The 21,511-nt window shown below is 37.3% G+C and overlaps 1 protein-coding gene and 1 pseudogene across 1 annotated transcript in view; both read right to left on the bottom strand.

Annotated features, from left to right (window-relative positions):
* The window catches only part of IL1RAPL1 (interleukin 1 receptor accessory protein like 1), a 1,419,608-nt gene that overhangs the window by 139,808 nt on the left and 1,258,289 nt on the right, over nucleotides 1–21,511 (bottom strand). The window lies entirely within an intron of this gene.
* Nucleotides 13,622–15,230, bottom strand: LOC101415945 (general transcription factor IIH subunit 1 pseudogene; annotated as a pseudogene).

The following is a 21,511-nucleotide window of genomic DNA, read 5'->3' as shown; positions in this document are numbered from 1 at the left end:
CTGAAACAGATATTACTGGTTACTAATAGGGCAATTCCAGGTTAGTCACATTATTACTTGCCTGCACGAATAAGAGTTAAGATTTTTCCAACTTCTGGACAGTCACTCATTCATCATTTTAATTCCTAATTGCTTAGATAACTATGTATTGTTAACCTTCCTGAGCCCTCTCCCAATACCTTGGTGTGCTATATGATCTTCCCACCAAAATAAAAAATTTTGTGGTTTTCTCATTTGTCATTACTTGCTTATCAGACCTTGGGAAATTACTCCAACTCTAATTCTCACTCTCTTCCTGGGTAAAATGATAAGAATAATAGTATTTAGATTATGAAGCCTCTAGGAGGGGTAAATGTAATGCCTATAGATTGCTTAGCATAGACTACAGACTATGGCATATTTTATAAAAATAGTAGCTTTTGTTATTGATATTAGGGGTTCTCAGTTTTAAAAATTAGTTAAGAGGCATTATCAAGAACAGCAGATTTTTTTTTTCTGTTTACCTCTCCCCTTTCCTATCCTTTTTCACCTGTGCGCCAGGAGATTAACTCACAGGGAATGGATCATTGGGCATCTTACCCTTTGGCTTTAGTTTAGATGTGGCGAAGGGGAGGCACTAACAGAACAGTGGGCTAGAAATGGGATCGTGACATTTATTCTCCTAATTCCCTCCCTGGTGAGTGCCCTCTGGTTGGCCACGTCTGCGCACATTGGGTAGACTAGACTGCTCTTATACCTATATCACTTTCTCCCTCCCCTTGGCCTCTTTGAGTTTGCCCTGTTTCCTCACAGGATAAACCCTGATATATCAGAGTCTAAGTGTATACTGTTGGTAGAGAAAGCCTCGTGTATCCTGGAGAAGATCATAGTAACTAGGAAAAATGAAAATGTGTGTACAATCTGAAGGGTTAGATAAAGGCATAATGAGAATGCCTGCAAACTACCACAGAGCTAGACAAATTATAATAAAAGGAATGAAGAAAATGAAAAAAAAAGACTAGGTAGATGGGGAGTGGGTTTCAGATAGTGTATAGCTAGCTGGTCTGCCAACACAATATCTGTAGCTGTGTCACATTTTGTGTGGTCTATTATGTATGCCACAGAGCTTACTGCAGTAGAACAAAACAGCACATTGATTCAATTTCTGGAGTTCAGTCTGCTTCTATAGCGTTCATGACCAACATTTTAGAGCAACATTAATATCGGTTCTATGGCCTTCCCAGAATTGGCCCAAGGTTACCAGAAAGGTCTTAAACTTCAGTTTAGGAAACTGCTACTTGAGCGGTGTGTGCACAACAATGTTTTGGAGACCATCCAAGGCTATACTATACAAGAAAAGAGAAAGGAAGCCCAAATGGAAAAGAGTGAATAAAAGAAGAAAAATATCTACTATGTAGTAATCTGAGAGATAACTGTCAACTTTATACAGCTGTCAAAGCAGTCAAGTCTGAGCTGGAACCCAGGGAACTGGAGGGAATCCCAAGGACCCCTAAGGCATCCCTTTTACACAACTAATCAGATGTCCTATGAGGACTGCAGGGCCAGCATCAAGTGTGGTTTGGAGCTCGACTTCCCATTTCCCAGGGAAGGGGTCCTTTTCCCCAAATCTTGGCAACATAAATTGTCCCCATGGGAAAGCTAAAATAGGTTCAATTATTAGAACATAGAAGAAAACAGAGTCCTGAGTCTCTTTGGTCCTTTCTTTCTAGTGCATCTCCCTACCCCTTTGCTTTTATTAATGCCTTTTAAAAAAGCCTACTCTCCACACTAAGGAAATCATACCCATGTTGCAAGGATGTTGTGAATTATGTAAAACAGTGGTTGTCAATCTGCAGAGCTTTTTAATATCTTGATTTCCAGACTGCCCCTCCAATAAATTATAGGTAATAACAATAATAATGCTATTTTTAATAATTGAAAACTTAGGAAAAAAGCGAATCTCATGGGTCAAAGCTAACATGAAGTTCTAATAAAGGTACTGTTGGTATCAGTAGGACAGGGTGTTTTGGGTATCAAATCATGCAGACAGTCACCTCCACCATTCACTCAGAAAGACTAGGTGGCCTGTGGCAGCTGGACTGGCAGCACCAAGGGTGCTACATGCAGCTGGGGATTCCTTTCAGTGGTCCTTTGGGGTTGGAGCCAGTAGTTCAGATTGATCCAACAGGTTGGCCAGGGTCAGCTGCATAATTTGTTGGGTCAAGTGCAAAATGCAAATTTGGGCAGGAAAAAAAAGTTACTAAACTAGAAAGCCTTTTCCTTTCTTCCACATATCTTCTCTGCTCACATGCATACTCAGTTGTTCCATCAGACTTCACTTAAATACAAATTCAAAGATAAATTTATTTAAGAGAGTTCAATTAGACATGGGCCCTTCTGAGTGTGTGGCCCTATGTATGGGTGATGCATCCATGAAGGAAGCAAAGTGTCCCATGCTGTGAGTTCTTTCTGCTCCTAACAGTACAAGGGCATTGCTCATAATGGAGCTTGTAAGAAAGGAGGGTTGGTGGCAAGCTATGGTTGGATTGAGGTGACTATACCTCTAGCTATAAGAATGCTTTTCTTAGTTAAGTCAATGTCTGACTCTTAAGGAAAGGGAATCAGTTATATAATAGTACATATAATAGCCCCTCAATTTTGAAAAAAATACATATAAAATGTGGATGGACATACATCTAAATATTAAGAGTTGTTATTACATCTCAGGGGTGCTTTCATTTTTCCTTTTTTGGGGATTTTTGGTATTTTTCATTAGAAATATGGGCATGTATTATTTTCATAATTAGATTTAAAATATATATATATATATATATACATTTAAAGATTTCTTTTACTTTCCCCCCTTCCTACCTCCCACCCTGCTGTTTTTGCTGTCTGTGTTGTCTTCTCTTCTCATTTTCTCTCTTCTAGGATTCACCAGGTTTCAATCCTGGAGACCTCTGCTGGGGAGAGAGGTTCCCTGTCAATTGGGCCACCTCAGTTCCTGGTCTCTGCTGTGCTTCACCTTGACTCTCTCCTTGTCTCTCTTTTTGATGTGTCATCATCTTGCTGCATGACTCACTTGCTCAGGGCACTGGCTCACCTTGTGGGCATTCACATGGGCACGCTTTCTCTTCTGCCTTTTCACCAGGAGGCCACAGGGCTCGAACCCAGGTCCTCTCATAAGGTAGGAGGAAGCTCTATCACTTGAGCCACATCCGCTTCCCTAAAATATATTTTCTTAACAATTTCAAAGCCTAGGGGAAAATGGATTTCCCATATGAAATTGTATTGTCCATTTAATTTCAACAGATTACATATGTATACAGAATGAGATCTTAGTATAAGAGTATTTGAAGTTGTATATTTTACAGGTTGTAAAATTGTTGTAATCATCATTTCATTTGAGTTCCTTAACAGCCCTGAAAATTTAGCAGGGCCAATATTTATCAACTTTTCTAGCCAGGATATTGAGGCTTGGAAAATTTACATGGTTTTCTCAAAGCAAAATAGGAACTAACTGCTGCAAAGTTGGCACACACTGTCTTGGCCTCTGGTTCAAGGGTTTTCACCTTGTGCTATGAAGAGTTCTAACTGCTCTGCAAACGTGCCTCAGAGGCCACTTGGGGAGCATGGGTGAGCCAAGGAGACCAGTTTATGAATGTGCAAGCTCTGTTTTTATTGGTCTTAGGTTTTGGACTTCCTTGTAATCTCTGGTTTAAAGAAAGGATTCTACTGCTAAAAATAGTAATATGAAAAAGTTTCAAAGCCCCCATCTTTGAATTTTCCATATATCTCTTTGTGACAAATACCATGGTATATTATTGAATCCTCAATATTTCATCCCTTTTCTATGATAAATGTACATATTAAAATGTTAATAATTGATGTTACTTAGGAAAATAAATTACCCATATACCAAGGAGTAATGGCTTACCTTAATAGCTTTAACTGCATAAATGGGTACATATGAAAACCCCTTCTTATTTATTTATCTAGATGAGTCCTTATATTCTGTTTTATCTGTATGCAACTAGATAATTAGTAGGCATTTTGATGGAAAACACTACTAAATATAGCAGAATTTATCTTTACCATAAATATTTTGTTAAAATAGCTCTCAGGGCCCTCTTTATCCCAACTTTAATTAAGACTACATTTATCCTGGTGATTATTTTAAGTCCTATTTTTAATAGCTGGTTTTTTTTTTTCCATTTTGGCAATGTAAGTTTGTCCCAATGAGTAGATTGTGTGTGTGTTTGTTGTGCACACACACAAACATTCTGTGCAGTAACAATAATGAATGAATTAGCAATAATTACCTACTGACAACATGAATCTCTTTTGAAAAAAAATGATTGCCAGTTTTGTTTTTCAAAGGTAATGGGAATGTTTATACACATCAAAAGACGGCATCAGAAGCCCCAGCAGGAAGAGCTAAGAAGCAAATGGCATGAAGCTATGGTATTAAAGTAGCTGAGGAGTTTGTAATTCTAACATAGAAATAGTTTCTTTTTCCCATAATAGTATATTTTACAGGTACTTTTTATTTATTGGTACAGAACACATTTCCTTCCAGCTAACATCTTTTGTCATGTAGTAAAAAGTGATATTTTCTGCACCATCTGTGCTATTTTCACTGAGTAAAAGAAAATACTCTCTGCTTTAGCAGTTCAAATATTATCTTATTGCTAAATAGACAAAGTGTCCTTAATATAACTTTTCATTTCATTGCTGTAATACAAACCCATTCATGCATGGTAGTACTTCCAGGCTTATTTCAGGGTCAGTTTACAAGATAAAATATAAGTCATTGTTCTTGGTTCAGTTAAGGAGCATTAAATGCTTTTATAAGACTGACACACAAGCTTAAACTGAGCTGCCAATTTGTGAAACCTGTGGGGGCTCAGGCACTAGCTGTGTATGCAACGTATATCCACATAAGGGATGCATGACACATTTAACCATGGGCATCGCTGCTTAGGCACCTGGAACTGTGATTAGTTAGTTTTGAGAGTTTATACTAGTTAAGATATTTGTGCGATATACTATTTGAGAGTTGCCCTAAGTTGGCCTTTGGGGAACAACAAGCAGGATTAGTTTGCTGGAATAAAATACAGTTATTATCACTGTCAGCTACTACTGTGGCTTATGTTTTCTCAAATAACAAGAGGATTGCAGGGAACGAGTCTAGGACTCGAATGGCGAATGGCAGAGCTCAATGTGCCATTGAGAACCTGAGAACCCAGAACCAATCTTTTTGCTCCACTATCCTTTGCAGGTGATTTTATCTTCCTGGGTTCAAGATTGTATTAGTCAGGGTTCTCTAAAAGAGAATCAACAGGAGATATCTGTCAAGAGTATGTGATTTTAAAGAGTCTCTCACGAGACCACGGGGATGCACAAGTCCACGTTTTGCAGGGAGGCTGCAAACCAGGGGCTCTGATGAAAGTCCAGTGAAGGTCCTTTTTTTTTTTAAGATTTATTTATTTATTTCTCTCCCCTCCCCCCCCCCACCCCGGTTGCCTGTTCTGTGTGTCTATTTGCTGCGTCTTCTTTGTCCTTTTCTGTTGTTGTCAGAGGCATGGGAATCTGTTTCTTTTTGTTGCGTCATCTTGTTGTGTCAGCTCTCTGTGTGGGTGGCACCATTCCTGGGCAGGCTGCACTTTCTTTCACGCTGGGCGGCTCTCCTTATGGGGCTCGCTCCTTGTGCATGGGGCTCCCTACACAGGGGACACCCCTGCATGGCACGGCACTCCTTGCGCACATCAGCACTGCGCATGGGCCAGCTCTATACGGGTCAAGGAGGCCCGGGGTTTGAACCACGGACCTCCCATGTGGTAGACAGATACCCTAACCACTGGGCCAAGTCCACTGCCCCAGTGAAGGTCCTTGATGAGTTTCTGGGAGACACTAGCTGTGCAAAGACAAGCTGGGAAATTCTCTCTGAAAGCTGAAATCACCCCCCCCCCCCGTGTTTTTTTTTTTTGCCTTGCTTCTCTTTTATTATTTATTTATTTATATCTCTTTTTAAAATTGTCTTCCCCTTTTAAGGCATTCAACTGATTGGATAAAATGTCACTTATTGCTGATGACAATCTCCCTGATTGATTGTAGATGTAATCAGTCATCTATGCAGTAAACTGACTGATGACTAACGTCCATAAATGTCCTTATATTATAATTAGCCCAGTGCTTGCTTGACCAAACACCTGGACACAATTACCTGGCCAGTTGACACATTAGCCATCACAAAGGTGTTACTGCTTTTCCAGACATTGTATCCAAATATGATGTTTTGTCAGGAAAGAAAGTCTGCTCCAGTGACTTTCTCAATCTCATTGGCCAAAGCTCTGCTTTTATGCACTAATGCTGTGAAATCAAGCACTTCACTTTTCAATCTTTACAGAAGAGAAAGGGTTGCAAAGTGAATTACGTGACTTAAACTATAGTATCTGCTCACTAAAGATTTTTATTATTCTATCCTCATGCCAAAAGAGAGGCAATCTCTTTGCCCTCTTCTTTTGTCCTCGAGTCATGCTTTAGAGACACATGCTGGTCATAACCAGTTGGTCACAAGAGCTCGTATTTCCTCCTGTAATTTTTTTCAGGGCCGAATGATGATGTAACAACTGGGTAGTAGATATTATCGTCTATCCAGCATTCATCTCTCCATTTTTATGTACCAATAAAACCCCAGTTTTGATCACATATCCTCCCAGGCCTAGGTGGCCATATGCCCTAGGGAGAAGTGAACTCACTGCAGTTTTTGGGAAGGCCCGATTGTTTTCTTTCTACACATGCCTCTTCTGTCACTTTTACTGAACCTGTGGTTGCCACTGGGGTTGGTGTATACCTAGGAGACTTGAATCTTTGAACTGCCCATGTACCAGCTGGATCCTGAGTTTCAGCGCAGTTGCAACTCCTACTCTCCGGTTCGTTGGACTTACCCAGGTCAGCTAACAGGGATGTGAAGATGGTCAACCACAACACCAGGGAGCCAAGAGTGCCTACAACTGCAAGCAGGAGAATCACATCCATCAACCAACCATGTGATCTAAGCCCCCTCTCAATATAGAGGTGGAGTGGACATCACCATCCCAGGGTTCTCAGGATGGAGGAATAAAATATGAATTAGAGTGGACTTACTAGTATTCTACTATAGAATTATTGTGACTCCAGCAATGGAAGAAATTGTATCATTGATGTGGAGACAGTGGCGACAGTAGTTGCTGAGGGCAGGGAGAGGGAAGAAGAGGTGTGAAACGGGGGCATTATCAGGACTTGGAGTTGTCCTGAATGATACTATAGAAACAAATGTAGGACATTATATATCCTGACATAGCCCAATGAATAGACTGGGAGAGAGTATAAACTACAAAGTAAACTATAATCCATGCAATGTAGCAGTGCTCCAAAATGTATTCACCAAATGCAATGAATGTGCCACAATGATGAAAGATATTGTTGATATGGGAGGAGTGGGGTTGGGATGGGGACTGGGGTATACAGGAAACTCTTATATTTTTTAATATAACATTTTTTGTGATTTATGTGTCTTAAAAAATACAATAAAAATAAATGCTCAAAAAAAAGTATCTTGCCTATGATTATTTCTCTAATGAGCACGTGACTCTATTTGACCTGAAGTGTAATGGAAAGTCTGGGACATTTCCTTGCTCTTATGAGAAAGCCATAAGAAGAGAAAGGTTCTCTTTCTTTCTTGGACATTGTTATATATAAATATGATACCTAGTACTGCTGCAGCTATCTTGACACTTCACTGAGAATGAAACTACATTTAGCATGACAGAGCAGAGGGGAAGAAATCACCAGGGCCCTTGATGTCAGTGTTGAATTAACCCTCCTTGAAGCCCAGCCTATCTTCGTACTTCCTGTCAAGTGAAACTTTTCATTCCTCATTGTTTTAGTCAGTTGGAGTCACAGTTTCTGTTACTTGCAACCCAAAGCTCATTAACTCATAAATTGTCTAATATCTCTGTCTTGAAAGTTCTCAGAATTTTGGTTTTATACTATCCCTGTTAATTTTGCTGCTCATAACTCAAATTAAGATGAGGTTTCCAAGACACACATCACAGCAGAAATGTACTATGTGCATCAGCACATTAAGAGCCAACTCAATGGAGCACTGGTGTGGGGTATCATTGATGGGGGATGCATGGGTGGGAGGGAGTTCTCCAGGGCATGCATATAGAGTATATAGATATGTTTGGATATTTGTTGGGTATTGACATAGGAGGTAGAGTTTCACACGAAATTTGAGGGAGTGTTAAGTTGCCATTCCAGGACTATCTATATGCTAGCTGGGCCCTGAGACTGAGTAGTGTTGCAACACCTACCCTCCAATGTGTTGGACTTGCCCAGGTCAGCTAACAGGGAGGTGAGGATGGTTAACCACCACACCTGGGAACTGAGAGAGTCTACAGCTGCAAGCAGGAGAATTCCATGCATCAGTGGGTTCTAAGCCTTCTCTCAATTTAGAGGTGAAGTGGACATTGTTATCCCAGGGTCCTCAGGATGGAAGAATGGAATATGGATTAGAGTGGACCTACTGGTATTCTGCTGTAGAATTACTGTGACTCTAGCAACAGAAGAAATTGTGACTCTAGCAATAGCAGAAATTATATCGCTGATGTGGAGACAGTGGCCACGGGAGTTGCTGAGAGCAGGGAGATGGAAAAAGAGGTGTGGTATTGTGGCATTTTGGGGACTTGGAGTTGTCCTCAATGATACTGCAAGGACAGATGCAAGACATTGTATATCCTGCCATAACCCACTGAATGGACTGGGAGAGAGTACAAACTACAACATAAACTATAATCCGTGCTGTGCAGCAATGCTCCAAAATGTACTCAGCAATGCAATGAATGTACCACACTAATGAAAGAAGTGTTTTCAATGTGGGAGGAGTGGGGGGTGTGGGGAGTGGGGTATATGGAAACCTTATTTTTTAATGTAACATTTTGTGTGATCTATGTATCTTTAACAAATAATAAAAAATTAAAAAAGGAAAGAGGCACAAACTGAAAAAACAAAAAATTACCAATAACTATAGTCTGTATCTCACATTTGATGTATTTTCCCCCAAACCACCCTATTTTTAAACAAATCTATTTTACTGATATATATTAATAAAGCTCCCAATTTACCACCTCCCCCCTTCCATAAAAAAGGGGGCAAACTCACTACCAATAATCCAAGAATATTCTAAGAAACAACATTCTACTGCATACTCCTTCTTCCAGCTCAGGGTTTTGCCAACATAAGGAAATAAGCCGCAGGTGATATGCAAATCAATTGGAAAACTTCTAAAAAATTTGTAAACAAGTAGAAATCCAGCAAAACTATAATGGGACAACTGAAAGATGTGCAATGCAAAATGCATTAGAATCTACAAAGCCAATAGGCTGTCAAAATATACTATCAAGGCAGCCAAAAGATCCTTAAAATTGAACTGGATGTTCGGCTAATTGTGCAACAAATAGAAGTAAGCTGTCTCCAAGTTAAAAGTGATTGTGCAGGGAAGCGGCTGTGGCTCAATCAGTTGGGCTCCTGTCTACCATTTGGGAGGCCCTGTGTCCCAGGGTCTCCTTGAGAAGGCAAAGCTGACCCATGCGCCGTGGAGAGCTGACGGCCCGTGCCCCGCGGAGCTGGCACTGCAAGATAGCGCAACAAAAGGGAGACAAGCAGATACAGAAAACACGCACAGTGAATGGACATAGAGAAGAGACAGCTAAAGAGAAGGAACAAGCCACAAGGGGGGGGGGATAAATAAACAAACAAACAGATAAAGCAATAAATAAATCTTTTTAAAAAAGTGATTGTGCAAAAGCAAACAGGAATAAATAGACAATGCATTACTATGTTCCCACAGTTACAAACTAGAGTTGAATATTCAGAGAAAGGGAGAGAGAGAGACAGAGAGAAAGAGAGATAAGGAGAGAAAATAACTTGGGGAATTAAAACAACAACAACAACAACATTATCTTGGCAACAAAACAGAGAGATAAATGATAGTAGTATATACATATTATGGAAAACTCCTTTTATAAAATGATATTGGAGTGTTTCCTAAGATACCTACTCAGTGTTAGAAATAACTATGGATAGAAGTAAATGTCTTAGATAATAAAGGAAAAAAAGGGACAAGTTAAATACTATTTTTTAAAAAATGCAGTCAGTGTAAGATAATGTATTATTGGAAATTTGAATGCAAATGAATTAGTAAAATGCCAGAAAATAATGGAACAAATAAATATAGCCCTCCCACCCCAAAACTGATTTTTAAAATTTTCTCTTTGGTTTTACATGTTATTACTGTCTTTATATCAGAATCTTGGCACTTGTTTATTAGATAACATTGTAAAATAAAAACGTGTTGGAAAGTATTCATTTAAAATAAGATTTAGTGCCCACTTGTGATTAATTTTAGGGACTTTTTCTAGAGCAGTTTAAAGGGAAAGATACTGCTGTTCTAAGTCTCACTCTGAATTTTCACACTATTTTGATTACCTACAAAGAGAAGGCCCCAGGAATATATACATATATAAAACCAAGAAATATTATTGTGAATTTCCATTATTACTGAAACTTTCTCAGATTATGCAATTCTTGAGTAAAGCAGTATTGAGGCACTGACAATAAGGAACATATGTTTTTCACATATTTAGTAAAAGAAGTGTTAAGAAGGACTAATCAAAACAGTGACACAAAGAGCTGGGGGTCTAGAGGAATTTAAATACATGAAATGGCTCATCTCTTTCTTATCAAAAGGCCTGTCAGGTTTCAAGGTTAAAGCCATATTTATGTTTTTCATTTTTTTCTTCTCATAATTTGTAAGGTTATATCTATGAATATTATACCACCTCATTTCAAAAATTTCAAATAGGTTAAAAGGTAATTTATCATCAGCTTTAAAATGGGATGTTAACAGCTTTATAGCTAAATTAGGCTATGAAAAATGGGTAAAGGTTGTCTAAGGAAAAAAAGCTTTTTATGACAAAGATAATTGAACTCACAGAGAGAAAGGTATAACCTGAAACGATTTAGAAAATTCATCATGAAAGTGTGTCATTATATTAATTTAGAGAGAAAATCACTTTTTTATTTACCCATCTCTAATGAATTCATCTCCTTTCGTTCAGACAGGCTAGGGACCAGCGAAACGTTAATGATGAACACGTCAAAAGTTGGACTGTAACCTTGTCACATTCACCATAAGACTCTCAGTGGTTCTGAACAATTTTCTTGACATGCTTGAAATCCTCTATGAGAGGATTCTTTTAAAAGCCATTTCATTGAAAGATAAAAGAAAAATTATTTAGGAAAATTTCTTTTAGTAGCTTTCACAATTTTTAAATGAGAACAGTGATACATATTTATAGTAGAGAATTATCTGGAATATGCAGAGAGGCATAAAGAAGAAAATAAAAATTACACACAATTCCAGTTTCCCAAGGTAACGGTTGTTGATATTTCGGCTTATCGTCCTTCATTCCTCTGTGAATCTTTCTGAAATTATCAGTTTTGTGCTATTGTGTTGACTCCACATTACATCATGAAGCCCTCTGCAGATGATTTTTAATATATTTTATTCCATTCTATATATTTCACAATCTGTTTACCTAACCTCTACTGTTCAGCATTTAGAATGGATTAAAACTTTTTAAGTTCACAAGCTAGTATGCATGACTTCTTATTCACATCTGATGACTCACTTAGAATGAATTCAGAAATGTGAAATTCCTCCATGAGAGGGTATGATTTTTTTCACCATATAGAAAAGTGAGAGAAATAAACCTAAAATTATCAATAAATGTACCATGGAGAAGACTCACCATTATTAAGATTCTAGTATCTATGTATCCAACTTTTTTCAGTTTTATTGATGTATATTTAACCTACAATAAACTGCAAAAACTGTATATTTTAGTAAGCCTTGACGTATGTATACACCTGTTAAACTATCACCACAATCAAGATAAGAAGCATATTCATCACCCAAAAGTTTCCTAGTGCCTCTTTATAATCCTGTCCTCTCCCCACTGCTCTTTGTTCTCTCCATCTCCATGCCCTATATAGTGGGGGATCATTGACCTCTTTTCTGTCACTATGCATTTGTTTGTATTTCCTGGACTTTTATATAAATACAGTCATATATGTACTCACTTTCATCTGGCTTCTTTCAACCAGTGTAATTATTTTCAGATTCATCAATGTTGTGTGTAGCAAGAGTTCACTCCTTTTTATTACTGACTCATATTTCATTGAATGGATACACTACAGTTTGTTTACCCATTCACCCACGATAGTCATTTGGATTGTTTGCAGTTTTGGACAATTACAAATAAAGTTACTATGAACATTTATGTGCCAGTCTAATTTCTTAAGGTAGAGTGTGAGATCAATGACTTGAAAACTTTCTTCTGTGCAATAAAGAATTTAGTGCTATGAATTACCCCTGAGTGTTGCTTTAGTAGCATCCAACAAAGTTTGATAGTTTTCATTTTGTTCAAAATACCTTCTAATTCCCTTTTTTGATATTTATACATTTTTTATTAGAGAAGTTGAAGTTTTGCAGAAAAATTATGTAGAAAATACAGAGTTCCCACATACCTACCACCCTCATAGTTTTTCCTGTTATGAACACTTTGCATTAGTGTTACAACTGATGAAATATTATTATAATTGTACTGTTAACTTTGTGATTACTTTCTTAACCCAGGATTAATTAGAAATGTGTTCTTTAGTTTCTAAACATTTGGTGATTTTCCAAAAATCCTTCTATTACTGATTTCTAATTTTAATATATTGAGGCTTGTTTGACACCCCATAATACCATCTATCTTGGTAATTGTTCTATGTGCACTTGAAATGAATGCATATTCTGTGGATGTTGGGTATAATATTCTAGAAATGTCAGTTAAGTCAAGTTGGTTGATTGTGTTCATATCTCCTATATCCTTATTGAGACTCTATTTTAAAAATTATTATTAGATGCATAACACATAAAACATTGAGGATTATAATATCCTCTTGAGGAATTATGATTTTTTATGAGAAACATTTTATTTCTTCTACAGAGGTGAAAATAAGTAAGATTTCTTATATTTCTCGCTCATAAGATTTTTAAACTCTTAAAAATGCAATTTCCTCTTTTCAAACACATGCCATTGTAAAAAACCATCTTAGCAATGTACATTTACACTCAAGAGAAACCATGCAGCGTCATTGTCTTCTGACAAACTTCTGCATAAAAATCCCTTTAAAAAGTTTTTAAAAGAATTTCTGAAATCAGCTTAATGTGAATTACAAGCAGTTCCTGAGTAAGTTCAATTAACAGTGTCTTTAAAAATGTATGTGCATATATACCTTTGCAACTTAGCTCACTTTGGTGCTGCCTGAATTTGCCTCCTGGTTTTTAGTTTAATCAGAGTTCCTTTCTTCCTTTCACTTCACAATGTGCAAGTACAATATGCATCAGCTTCAGAAGTCCACATGATACTGATATTTCTTGTAACTTCTTGTGTGATGATCTGCACATCTGTCAGATCAGGTTTCCAGAGTTACTGCAGATCATGGCTCTCTTAACCTCATAAAACCTGTGAGAGCCACAGACACTTTACGTTTTCTTCATCATGCACTGTGACTGCCACGTGTGGAGCTGGTTAGACACTTCTGTGGTGATTTACCAAATTTGTGCTTAAATATTGTCCTTGAATTTTTTTCTTGGAATGGGCAGTGTTTTGTCAACTTGGAATCATTCCAAATTACTTTTCATCTTCACCATCTTTTCTTCTAGGAATGATGGATTAACAGGAGAGTAGGACCAGAAGTGTCATAGAAGATCTCCAACAGCTACAAACAAGATTTTCATTCAGTGCAGACTGAGAATCATTTGGCACCATCTGGTTTATGGCTTGCTGTGTCCCTCCCTGCATAAAGCCCCTCCAAGTGACTGGACTGTGTGGTACTACATGCTGTGTTGCTTGAGAGGACCTGAGCTAATTTGGATGTGCAGCTTCCATTTCTTGTCTAATACTTTGAAAAGAATGAATAATGGCTTGACTCATTGCATATTGTAGTGATTGGACAGGATTCCTATCATTTTTAAGGTATTATTTTTTCTCCCAAGTCTTCAAAATCAATGGACACTTGTAACTTCCTCCTTTTGACTGCTCATTCAAAGCCCTCTGAGTCTCTGGAATTCCCATCCTTGCTGCTGGGCTTATCATTTTGCTCATTTTTTGTTCCTTGTTTCCTGAGATCTGTTGCCAGGACCGATGGACTGTGATGGTTAAATCTCTTGATGGTGGCAGCATTGCTATTCTCCTTCATGGATTCAGAAGAATAGGAAGTAGATGGTACAGAGGAAATACCATAGCCCTCATCTAACGATTTCTCTTCCAAAGTTGTCATATCTAGCAGTGGGTTTTTCACTCCCAACGAAACCAATGTTTTTTAACCCTTTTTCATCCATTTTGGCATATTCTGTAAAGAGGCCCTTTGACCCTGGATTCAGCTGCTTTCTGTGAAAATAATGGGACTGGAAATGTGCCCAGATCGTCTTTTCTTTTATGTTGTGGGGAACATTTTCTGCATATTCCATTTTTACTGTTGAGTAGGTCCTAAATATGGACTCAATAATATCAGAGGTTAACTTATATCTCAGACCATTTCAGCCATCTGTTAAGGGCCGGGCATCAGGCAGAAATGCTGCAGAAATGCCAACATCGTGCTTATGATTGAATGTGGATGAACCATCCATTGCACTCAAATTTAACCAACTGGCCTAGAATTCCCCAGCAATGATTACCTGACTCATAACAAGGACTTTTAAAGCTGAGACAAAACAGGACCTTCTTGCAGCATTCTGGGCTTTTCTGTTGTTGTTGTTCTTCCAGTTCTTTATTGGCCTTCCTTTTGAATTTGGGCAGCAGCTGCTGAAGACGGTTCTTCACTGCCTCTTGCTCTTTCACCGCTGTGATTTCATTAGAAAAATGGAAGTTAGTTGTGTCCCCTGCATGCAGGATCACGTGAAGGTGAATTTTAGCTTTTCCTTCTGGACTGTTTTTCTGGCATTTAATGTCTGCAGACATATGGCTGATTGTAAATTGATCTTTGCTGTCAGGTGCCCAAGCAATTCTTTCTGACGTGAGGTAGAGTGCTCCATTCTGCTGCTTCTGACACGCCTTCTTTATAATCAGGAAAACTTCAGATGAAGTTGCCATGATATCTACAAGGTGCAGATGGGAGCTACAGATCCTGGGCAGGGAGTCATGAAATGGCTGTGTCAGATTGAGCTCCACTGTACTTCTTAGAGACTGCCAGGTAGAGGCAGCCGACGACACTGCCTCTATTACTGGGGGTATCACCTCCATCACTGGCTGCGAGGACTCTGAGGGCATGTGATCAGAATAACCAATCCTATTATTTTTTAATGAAAGTAACTAGTTCATCTCTGACAATAATCGTTGTTCTGAAATATACATTGTCTGATATTAAAATAGCCACTCCAGTATGATATTGAGTAATGGTAGCTTGGTACATCTTTTTCTAGCCTTTTACTTTTGACTTATCTGTGCCTTTATACTTAAATTGCATTTGTTGTAGGTAGAATATAGTTGGCTTTTGGTTTTTTATCCATTCTGACAAATTCTTCCTTTTATGACCATTTATATTTAATGTGAATATTGATGTGGTTAGGCTTAAATCTATCATCTTGCTGTTTGTTTTCTATGTGTCCCTTCTAGGTTTTGTTCACCATTATATTTTGGATGATTCAGGCAGGATGGTATTTCATCTTGGCCAGAAGTGACAACTGTTTTTCATGATAAATTTTTTTCATGAAATTTTTGCATGATATTCAGCCACCATTTCTCTATAAAAACATTTTTAGATGTTTCTACAAAGCCCTTGGATTTTATAAATGTAGGGGTAAATTATCTTGAAATCTGTTCAATCCTGTGAGGCTGCAAAAAATTTTGTCTGTTTTTCAATTTTGGTGCTGAGTGGAGGGGGAAAAAATAAATCCTGGAAATCTGTGGCCACAGGTCAGTCCTCAGTTAGTTTCTAGGTCAAATTCACACTATGTGAATAGTATGGAAAACTCTAAGGCTAACGTTTATTTTATAATTATCCTCAGTTGGTATCCCAAGCAGCTAGTAGAATCAAGTACAAATAGTTTCTGGAGGTGAAATAAATTATGGGTCCAAAATTGGATGGGAGAGAAAGCAAGAAGGAAGGAATGAATAATGGAAAGGAAAAAGGAGAGAGAGGGGAAAGAGGGGAGAAAGAGAAGAGAGGGGGAAGAAAGGGGAGAGAGAGGGGAGAGAGAGAGGGGAGGGGGGAGAGAGGATCAGCAGGAAATACAGACAGCAGATTCTAACAAAGACATAGGGTTTAAATAATCAAAGTGAATATAGAAAGTACATTTAATATGTTGAAAGATGTAAGATAAGGATTGAAAATACGATTGAGTAGGAAGAGACTATGGAAAATCACTAAGCAGATTTGAAAATGAAACAAATATAACTTTTAGAAATAAAAATACAACAACTGAATTTAAGAGCACAATGGTTAGTTTTAAACAGCTCATTAGACAGACCTAAATAATTAACTGTGATCTGAAAGTTAGATCTGAAGATATCCACATGCAGGAGATAATCAAAGAGATGAAAAATGTAAAATAGTGGTTGAGATGTAGAGGAAAGGGTAGGAAGGCATATCATATTTCTAAATGGAGTTTCATAAGGAGAGGAGAAAGATAACGTAGTTGCCATAATGTATGAAATTGTACTAGTTGAGAACTTTCCAGAACTTTGGAAAGACACCAATTCCCAGATTAGTGAATACTAATCTTAGAAGGATAAATAAAAGAAAATCCACTTTTGGATATGTAGAAAGAAATCATGTAAAATTAAAGGAAACATCTTTTGCAATAAAAGTGAAGACTGTGCTTTTAAGAGAATAAGCTTGACAGCCAAATTGTGAGCAGTAGCAAAGGAAGTCAAAAGACAGTGGAATAATATTTCAAAGGGCTGAGAAGAATTTGGAACCCCAAACCCATCAAAGTATCATTCAAGTGTGAGGGCCACAGTGGTTAGGGCATCCGTCTACCACATGGGAGGTCCGCGGTTCAAACCCTGGGCCTCCTTGACCCGTGTGGAGCTGGCCCACGTGCAGTGCTGATGCACGCAAGGAGTGCCCTGCCACGCAGGGGTGTCCCCCGCATAGGGGAGCCCCACGTCCAAGGAGTGCCCCCTGTAAGGAAAGCCGCCCAGCGTGAAAGAAAGTGCAGCCTGCCCAGGAATGGCGCTGCCCACACAGAGAAATGACACAAGATGACGCAACAAAAAGAAACACAGATTCCCGTGCCGCTGACAACAACAGAAGCGGACAAAGAAGATGCAGCAAATAGACACAGAGAAAAGACAACTGGGGTGGGGGGGGAAGGGGAGAGAAATAAATAAATAAATCTTTAAAAAAAAAAAAGAGTGAGGGCCAAATAGGGCATTTCAGATAACAAACAAACAAATAGTATTTGGTAACAACAGAACCATAATGAAGGACATCATGAACAACTATTTATAATAGTTTCTTCCAGAGGAAAAGTTTCTTCCAGAGGAATTAAGGAGGTTATAATGAACAAAAGAAAGTGTTAAGTATTTGGTATATTCATTCAACTGACTCAATCATCAGTTACGAGCAAGGACTGTGTGGTAGGCCTTGTTATAAGTATTTGCGATACAACAGCAAACAAAAACAACAATTCCTGCCCTCACGGGGAAGATAAAGCAATAATAAACTGTATAAAGCAATAATAATAAAGAATGAAATAAAGAAACCAGCAAATGTATATAGCTATAACTATAATAATTATGCATCCTTTGTGAGCTAAAAAGAGAGGACTAAAATACTAAGCAGCAACAAACCATAAACTGAGAGGAACATCAGAAATAAAGTCTTATATGACCCTTATATTCTTCTAAAGGTGATAAAGGGATTGTTACAAGTAGATTTTGATAAGGTTAAGTTAGGCATGTATGCAAGTTTTCTAGGGTATCGTGTAAAGAAGAGAAATCCAATGTAAATCTTCCAAACACAATCAATGCAAAAGAAGGCAAGAATGCAGAGAAAATTACAAATAGTAGTGTCAGGCAAATAGGAAGCACAAATATCATTGTAGAAATTATTCCAAATACCAGGAATAATAAAGAAAAATAAACTAAAATTTCTAGTTAAAAGAGATTTTCAGACTGGAACAGAAAGTTCAAATCCAGGAAAATGTGCTTGTAAGAGGCATATCAACATTAAAAGTATACAGAATCGTATATCAAATATTTATACATAGCATATACAAACAAAATGAAGCTGGTTAAGCTATATTAAGAGCACATGAAATAGACTTTTAAAGAAAAAGTATTATATTAATAAAGACAGAGAGGGTCACCAATTAATGGTAAGAGTTACACTTCACTTAGGTATAGATACCTAAGATAGATACTGAGAGGTTATAATTTTGTACCTACAAACATAGCTTCAAAATATTTCAAGTTAAATTTAACAAAATGTGTAGAGAAATATACAAATCAACCACCCTAATGGAAGGTGTTCAGTACTCTTCCTGACAGCTGTTAAAGTAGGCCAAAAAATCAGTATAATATGTAAGATTTGAAAAATGAAATTAACATGCTTGACCTAATGTACACCACAATTTCAGAATACACAATCTTTTCAGGCACACATGGAGTATTAATGAAAATGAATAACATACTGTGCCTTAACAGAAGCCTACAAATTTGACATGATTGGTATCACTAAATAAATTTATCCTAATACAATGTTGCTTTTATATGCTTTGTTATGACTATATGAAAGATTTTATTTTAAAAAATCCAATAAATAGATTTGGTTTCTTACTGGAAGAAGAATGAATGACCACGTTGTACAGTATTTTTATTGGCTTCCTAGTATTTCATTGAATTGGCACAGCATAACTATCCTATTATTTAATATTTGGCTAATTTAATGTTTTTGCTACCATAAAAATCATGGTGACAAACCTCCTCTTACATAAGTCTTTTTAAGAATCTGATTATTTCCTTAAGGATATATTCCCAGAATATGAATTATTAGATCAAGATTAAGCATGTTCTTAAGATTTCTATTAGGTATTGACAACTATCCTCCAAAAGTATTTTACTATTCTTATTCCGACCAGAAATGTATCAGGGTGTCTATTTAACCATATTTCGACAAAAGCAATCCAGAGAAAAATGTTATCTGTTTTATTTTAGTTTGCATTTCTGTGATTATTAACTACTCATGATCTTGAATGTTTCCATATTTTCCGTGGCCATTTTATTTTGTCTTATGATACGTTTAATTGCCCTACATAGATTTTGTTGCTTTTTTAAAAAAATGAATTGAATTCTTACATTAGGAATTAAACTCCAGCATGCCTGTTAAAGGTATTTTTCTTAGTCATTAACCTTTTTATATTATGATATATGTTGTTAAAAATGGTTTTTCTTTGAAAGTGAACAAAGGTATATTAATGTTACAAGATGTTAATATCAGGCAAACAACTGGTATTATGCTAAGTGAAAGAAACCAGACACAAAGTACTACATATTGTATGATTTCATTTATATAAAATGTAAATAGAAATCAATTCATAAAGATGGAATTAGATTAGTGGTTATGTAGGGCGGGGGAAGGATAGAGGGAATGAGAGGTGATTGCTAAGAGGTATGGAATTTTTCTTTTTGGAGTAATAAAATTATTCTAAATTTGTATGTGGTAATGAATGCACAACACTGTGATTATATTAAAAGCCATTGATTGTGCACTTTGGATAGCTTGTATGGTATGTGAAGATATTTCAGTAAAACTGCTTTAAAAGTGTTTTCCTACGTTCAAAGGTTTACTGGGGTGGTGACTGCACAACTCTGTGATGAAAAGTGAGAACCACTGAGTATACACTTTGGATGGATTATAAAGGCATAGCATAGTGAACTATGTGGTGAAAGATGGACTGTGATTAAGAGTACAAATATGAGAACCGTTCTCTCATGAACTATAAAGATGTATACTACTAATACATGGTGTTAATAATGAGGTTGGGTGTACGGAAAAAATATACCAAGTATACGCTATAGACCATAGTTGGTGATAACAGTATGATGATGTTCTTTCATAATTTGTAACAAATATTTCAAAACAACATATGGTGTTCGTAGATAGGTGATGCATGGGAACTCTGCACATTATTCATGATTGTTTTGTAAGTTCACAACCTCTCTAATAAAAAATAATAAAAATCTTTTCCCTTTTAATGTAGACAAAATCATCTTTTCTCTTGTGAAGTTCTTCTCTTTCTTTTTAAATACATTCTTGGAAAAGTCTTTATCTAGAAATTTATTAACCAATAGCTTTTCCATGGGTCTTATGGTTTCTTTTTTCAGAGTAAACTTCATAAAATTTAACTATATATATATATATGCTCTTTTTTCAATACCATTTGTGGAATGACAATTTCCCAATTGGTTAATGATGCTTTGTGAAATATCTTTTTTATAGGGTAAATTCAATTTCAGGGTCCATCTACCTCATCCCAGTCTATTCATCTAAAGTTAGTACCACATTGTTGTTGTTGCCTCTTTTTTTTTAGGTACTGGGGGCCAGGGATTGAACCTAGGGCTTTATATGTGGGAAGGTGGGGCTCAACCACTGAGCCTCATTGGCTTACCTGAGGTGGTTTTTTCATTTGTTTTGCTTGTTGATTGCTTTGTTTTTTTTCAGGCAGCATTGGGAACCAAACCCAGGACCTTCCATGTGGGAGGTGGGTGTTCAACAGCTTGAGCCACATCTGCTCCCCCATATTGTTTTAATTACTATAATAGATGAAATTATTATTTGCTATGGCAAGTCCTCCTATATTACTTTAAATTTTAAACATGTTCCTAGCTATTTGCTTCAGTTGAACATTAGAATAATTTTGCAAGTCCAGGAAGAAAACTATAATTGAATTTGATTGAAATTGAATTTGACTGGGGGAATTTTATGCCCTTCTACTGCTTGACGTCATTGTTCTGTTGAAATAAGTATATATTTCCACTTATTGAAGTTGTTGCCTATCATTCTGAGTCAAGGTTCTAATTGCCTACATGCAAGTCCTCAACTTTCCTAGCTAAATATGTGTATGTGCCTGTGTGTGTGGGTGTGTGTGGGAGGGAAGGGGGTAGAGAGAGAGAGAGAGAAGAGAGGATTTATTGATATATTTATTTCCCCCCCCTCCCTCCATTGTCTGCTCTCTGTGTCCATTCACAGTGTATTCTTCTGTGTCTGCTTGTATTCTTATTAGGTGGCTCCAGGAACCAATCGTTGATCGTTCTCTTGTGCCACCTCAGCTACCTGGTCTGCCGTGTCTCTTATTATCTCTCCTCTGTGTCTCTTTTTGTTGCGTCATCTTGCTGCTCCAGCTCTCCGCCTGGGCCAGCACTGCTAT

The sequence above is a fragment of the Dasypus novemcinctus genome, chromosome X, assembly GCF_030445035.2.
Source record: "Dasypus novemcinctus isolate mDasNov1 chromosome X, mDasNov1.1.hap2, whole genome shotgun sequence".
In the NCBI taxonomy this organism is placed as follows: Eukaryota; Metazoa; Chordata; class Mammalia; order Cingulata; family Dasypodidae; genus Dasypus; species Dasypus novemcinctus.
This window is presented reverse-complemented; position numbering and strand designations above follow the sequence as displayed.